General features: G+C 38.6%; 1 protein-coding gene across 1 annotated transcript in view; it reads right to left on the bottom strand.

Annotated features, from left to right (window-relative positions):
• Positions 1-3266, bottom strand: part of LOC109967387 (gamma-aminobutyric acid type A receptor subunit rho1) — a 46273-nt gene extending 43007 nt beyond the window's left edge. The window contains exon 1 of the mRNA XM_020612914.1: positions 3239-3266. The gene's annotated coding sequence lies outside the window, so the exon portion shown is untranslated. The remainder of the gene's footprint in view (positions 1-3238) is intronic.
• Positions 3267-5403: the final 2137 nt, after the last annotated feature.

Below are 5403 nucleotides of genomic sequence, written 5' to 3'. Positions count from 1 at the left end.
TGCATCTATATATTGTGTTAATAAACTCCTCAGTTCCTGTGTGCTTGTTAGGATTTAACAAATCTATATTGAAGTCACCACATATGAACATTAATTTATGACTTATTGTCAAGTAATTTTCTTCCATCCAGTCATTAAATTTTTCTATGCTGGCTCCAGGTGCTCTATAAATACAGCTTATTACAACATTTTTCTTTTTTTCCAAAAGTAGTTCTACAGTCACACACTCCAGCAAATTATCCACCACCCTTGACATTTTCTCCACTTTCTTATAACAAAAGTTTTTATCTATGTACAAGGCCACACCACCTCCCATCTTATTCTCTCTGTTTGTGCATACCAAGTCATAGCCATCAAGGTCAAAATCCATTCCCCTTACATTATTAATCCATGTTTCAGAAATAGCAATTATATTAAAAGCATGTGTAAGACTACTAAGATAATGTTTTATACTTTGAAAGTTTGCGTATAAACTTCTGCTATTGAAGTGAATTAATGATAATTTGTTTTCAGTCTTGACATTGCTGTTAAACTGCTCATCCGTGTAATACTTGCAGTTATTTTCAGAATACTTAAAAAAGTTTTTTTCAGGGTCAAAATCATTGTCTGATTCATGATAATGTTGTTCAGTGTCTCCAATTGTGTTCAATTCCAGATCCAGTCCCTCAAAAACTATTAACCTCTGTAGCAAATCAAATCAAATGTGCTGGTCATGGGTCCTGGATTCTGGTTCCGAGATCGGGTCACTAGTCGGTCATACCGCAGGAACGCGATGTCTCCCCTCGCCCTGGCCTCCCTTAACATCGGCATCAACTCCCTTCTTCTCTTCCTCACAAACTCGGTGTAATCTTCATTTATATAAATATTAGATCCTTTAAGCTTCTTTGCTTGTTGCAGTATGTGTGCCTTATCTTTCTCTTTCATCAACTTTACCATCATCGCCCTTGGTCCCCAATCAGAAGGTTTCCTGACTCTGTGAGCCCGCTCCATCTCAATTTGGCTGCTTTAATCACATCCACATCTCGCTGGGTAAACTGCAAACTCGTTTTTATCTCCTGTATTTCTCTGGTCATGTCGTCAAGTCTCTTGTTATTTGACTCCATAAGTAGTTGCACAAAACCTTTGAAGTTGTCTTGTTGTTGGCTCAACAGTGCGGTGTACATCTGCTTCTGCTGACTCAACATCTCTGTTACTTGCGCCGCTGAAATATAATCCTCTTCTGCTTCAACAACCTCGTTCGCTTCTGATTTATTAGCTCTTTTCCCTCTTGGAGGCATTTTAATAGTTGTAGAATTTGTTCAAAGACTTGAAAATGTAGAAGATGTGAAAAATCGTAGAACAGACAAGAGGAGCAGTAAACGTCTGCCGAGTTAACAAATGAGGGGACAAGTAAGAAGGAGGGAAGACAGAAGAGAAGAAAGACTTGAGGGATTTGATCCCCTGATTATGTGAGACTACTATAGAGAGGATCAGAGATTACATAATGTCTACATGAACACCTGCTGTTGAGATGTGGTTCCAGTATTTCTTGAATCTGCTCTGGGAATCTTCTCCACAGACGGCGGCCTGGTGAATCAGATCGACCCTCTCGACACTCAAAGATGGACAGCAGCTCCTGCAGTGCACATGAAAGCACACAGGCCACAGAAGGTGATAAGTTGTTGGATGAGAAAGTGAGCTTACACATGTCTCTGTGTATACATGTGTGTACCTGAATTGCATAAGCAGCTGAATCCTGCGCTCTCACATCATCAGCATAAGCCAGAAATGTTCTGGTCAGTTCAGTCAATACGTCGTAGGCAAAGTTAGGATCATCAACCCCACTCTGACACATAGAAAACAAACATTTGTGCTTCGTTTGTTACAGTCCTTGTTACATTTTTGGGAAAACAACTGTAATCCTGCAAACAATTGTTAAACAGTGCAGTAATCTGAGCTCATTTCATCAACAGTGCGGTGTACATCTGCTTCTGCTGACTCAACATCTCTGTTACTTGCGCCGCTGAAATATAATCCTCTTCTGCCTCAACATCCTTGTTCGCTTCTGATTTATTAGCTCTTTTCCCTCTTGGAGGCATTTTAATAGTTGCAGAATTCGTTCAAAGACTTGAAAATGTAGAAGATGTGAAAAATCATAGAACAGACAAGAGGAGCAGTAAATGTCTGCTCTCCCTTGCAACCCGGAAGGAATTGCAAGTATATTGCGAGTATAATTCATTCCGGCAATGTGTTTGTAATCCAAAGCAATCGTATATCAAAGCGAATTTCCCCATAAGAAATAATGGAAATTCAGATCATTCATTCCACAACCACTTATTCATACAAAAATGATTACCATAATACAAAATACAGTATAAAGTAAAAATAAAACAAATTAACCTGCCCTTTACCTTTGAAAAGAATCATGGCTGGTGTGAGCTAGACAGAGAGAAGAGCTATCTGTTGGCTCGCTAAAATCTTTTTCTTTTTTGTGCTACTTTAACAAGGAAGCTATCCAATGACACTTGCTTTTGCCTCCTTTTAAGGATTTGGCGGAAATGTGGCATTGCTTTGTCATTAAACAGATTTATTGTTTGCACTGCTACATCCTTATTCGGGTGGTGCTTTTCCACAAAATTTTGCACCATTTCCCACATTTTACACATCTCTCTTATAAAATCTTGCAATGTCGGCCACTCGCATACCTCGTTCATGCCTCTCGATTTCCTTTTTAACTTCCACCATAATCACCTCCTTTTTCTTACCACCTTTCTTTTCAACCTTTATCTTTTCTTCATCTTCTTTCTTCGTCTCCTGTGTTTGAACATTTTTATGGCTGCTTGAAGCTACATTTAGACATGCTTCTCTCAAGCCTCTTTGATATCACTTTTGTTATTTAGCAAGTATTCAAGGATTAACTAATAAGATTTTATTTGTACACCTGACAGTGGCCCAGTAGTTTTGATTTCATGCATTGTAGCTTACTGTCACCTTACTGAGTTTATACAGCACAGGCAAATAATCTTATGACCTTCCTAATTCTGAAGGATAAGAATAGATTATATTGGGTTTAGTAAGCTACACAGAAGCAGTCCATCATCCTCTCTAGATACTGCAAACAATAGTGCAATTAAAATGTAGCCAATGTCCTTATAAGTCAGGTCATGCTGCTTTAATCTCCACTATAAGATTCTTCTGTCTAGTCTCAGTTATTGTAATATGGGCTAAAAGAAAAAAAAAACATGCACAAACGTCATACCTGCTGTTCTTGCCACTGGATCCTTCTGTTGGATGCATTTCTCTTTTGGATCTGAAAGGAGAAAAATATTATGGAATTTTATGCAAGAATTGTACAGTGATTGGGAGCAACAAAACAAAGTTTGGTAAATTTTGAAATTACTGGGGGAAGCCAGTCAGGTGTCATGGTCAATATAATTTGACTTTTTTGATAAAAAAAAAATTACAAAAAAACTGTCAAAGTGAAAACAGGTTTCTACAAAGTAATGTCATTTAAATGAAAATAGGTAATGGCAAATAAGAAATTGCATAAATATTTACCCCTTCAAGTCAGTAATTAGTAGATACGCCTTTGGCTGTGTCTGTGCGGATAGGGCTCAATCAGTCTTGCATATCTGGACACTGCAATTTTACTCCATTCTTCTTTGCAAAACTGCCCAAGCTTTGCCAGGTTGCACGGGGATCAGGCGTGAACAGCCCTTTTCAAGTCCAGCCACAAATTCTCTCATGGATTGAGGTCTGGGCTTTGACTCGCTCCAGAACACTCACCTTGTTGTCTTGAAACCATTTCTGTGTAGCTTTTGCTGTATGCTTCGGGTCATTGTCTTGCTGGAAAATAGATCTTCTTCCAAGCCGTAGTTCTCTTGCAGACTGAATAAGATTGTCCTCCAGGATTCTCCTATATTTTGCCAGATTCATTTTACCCTCTACCTTTACAAGCCTTCCAGGGCTGGCTACTGAGAAGCATCCCCACAGCACAATGCTGCCACCACCGTGCTTCACAGTGGAAATGGTGTGTTTATGGTTATGTGCAGTGTTTGGTGTCCACCAAACATAACGTCTTGTCTGATGGCCAAAAAGAACCATTTTGGTTTTATCAGACCAAAGAACTTCCTTCCACTTGACCACGGAGTCTCCCACATGCATTTTGGCAAACTCAGGTAAAGATTTAATATGAGTTTTCTTCAACAGTGGCTTTCTCTTTGCCACTCTCCTGTAAAGCTTTGACTGGTGAAAACCCTGGGCAACAGTCGTTGTTTGCAGAGTCTCTCCCATCTCAGCTGCTGAAGCTTGTAAGTCCTTGTAGTCATAGGTGTCTTGGTGGCCTCTCTCACTGCTCTCCTTCTTGCACGGTCACTCAGTTTGAGGATGGCCTGATCTAGGCAGATTTAGACATGTGCCATATTCTTTCCATTTCTTGATGATAGGTTTAACTGAACTCTGGGGGATGTTCAGTGCCTTGGAAATTTTTTTGTATCTATCCCCTGACTTTTCAGTAATCTTGTCTCTGAGTTGCTCGGAGTGTTCTTTTGTCTTCATTGTGTAATGGTAGCCAGGAATACTGATTAACCAGTGACTGGACCTTCCAGACACATGTGTCTGTAGTATAAAGACATGTGTCTTTATACTACAATCACTTGAGACACGTTCACTGCACTCTGGTGATCCCCGTTTTACTAACTGTGAGAGTACTAGCACAAATTGGTGAAACTTTGTTGAATTTGGTCAGTCATTTTAAAGAGAGTGAATATTTATGCAATCACTTATTTGCCATTACATATTTTCATTTAATTGACATTAATTTGTAGAAACCTGTTTTCACTTTGATATTAAAGAGTTGTTTTTGTATTTTTTTTTGTCAAAAAAGCCAATTTACTGTATATTGACCATGATTGATTTATAATATCAATAAAAGGGTAAAACATCCAAGGGGGTGAATGCTTTTTATAGGCACTGTATATTTCATCTGTACTGTATATGTGAAGTCACAATCAAATAATTTTAACACAAGTAAAAGTCTGGTTATCTCAGCATCACTACTTCTAGTATTTGTGTTTAACAAGGAAAGATATCAAATAGAAGATAAATAAAGTAACATCACTTTCTGGCCTATGTGATATTTTTATTGTAAATTTTGTGTTTGAGGTAATTTTTTTGTTAATTAATTCAATGCACTGAACACACACTGGGCTTAGAGCACATTTGTGCTCCAGGGCCTTTTTGCAGGCCAGTGCAGCCTTGCTTTTTTGCACTGTAGTTGTTTGAGTCTTCTGTGATTGAAAATATCTGTTACATTCTGCCTTTATTAGCAGATATTTTGCCAGTCATTCAGAATCAGAATCACAATCAGAATCCACTTTATTGGCCAGGTATGTCAGACACACGAGGACTTTGACTCTGGTACGG

This window comes from Monopterus albus, unplaced genomic scaffold (genome assembly GCF_001952655.1).
Source record: "Monopterus albus unplaced genomic scaffold, M_albus_1.0 scaffold128.1, whole genome shotgun sequence".
NCBI lineage: Eukaryota > Metazoa > Chordata > Actinopteri > Synbranchiformes > Synbranchidae > Monopterus > Monopterus albus.
The sequence above is the reverse complement of the archived record's forward strand: the minus strand, read 5'-3'. Positions and strand labels throughout refer to the sequence as shown.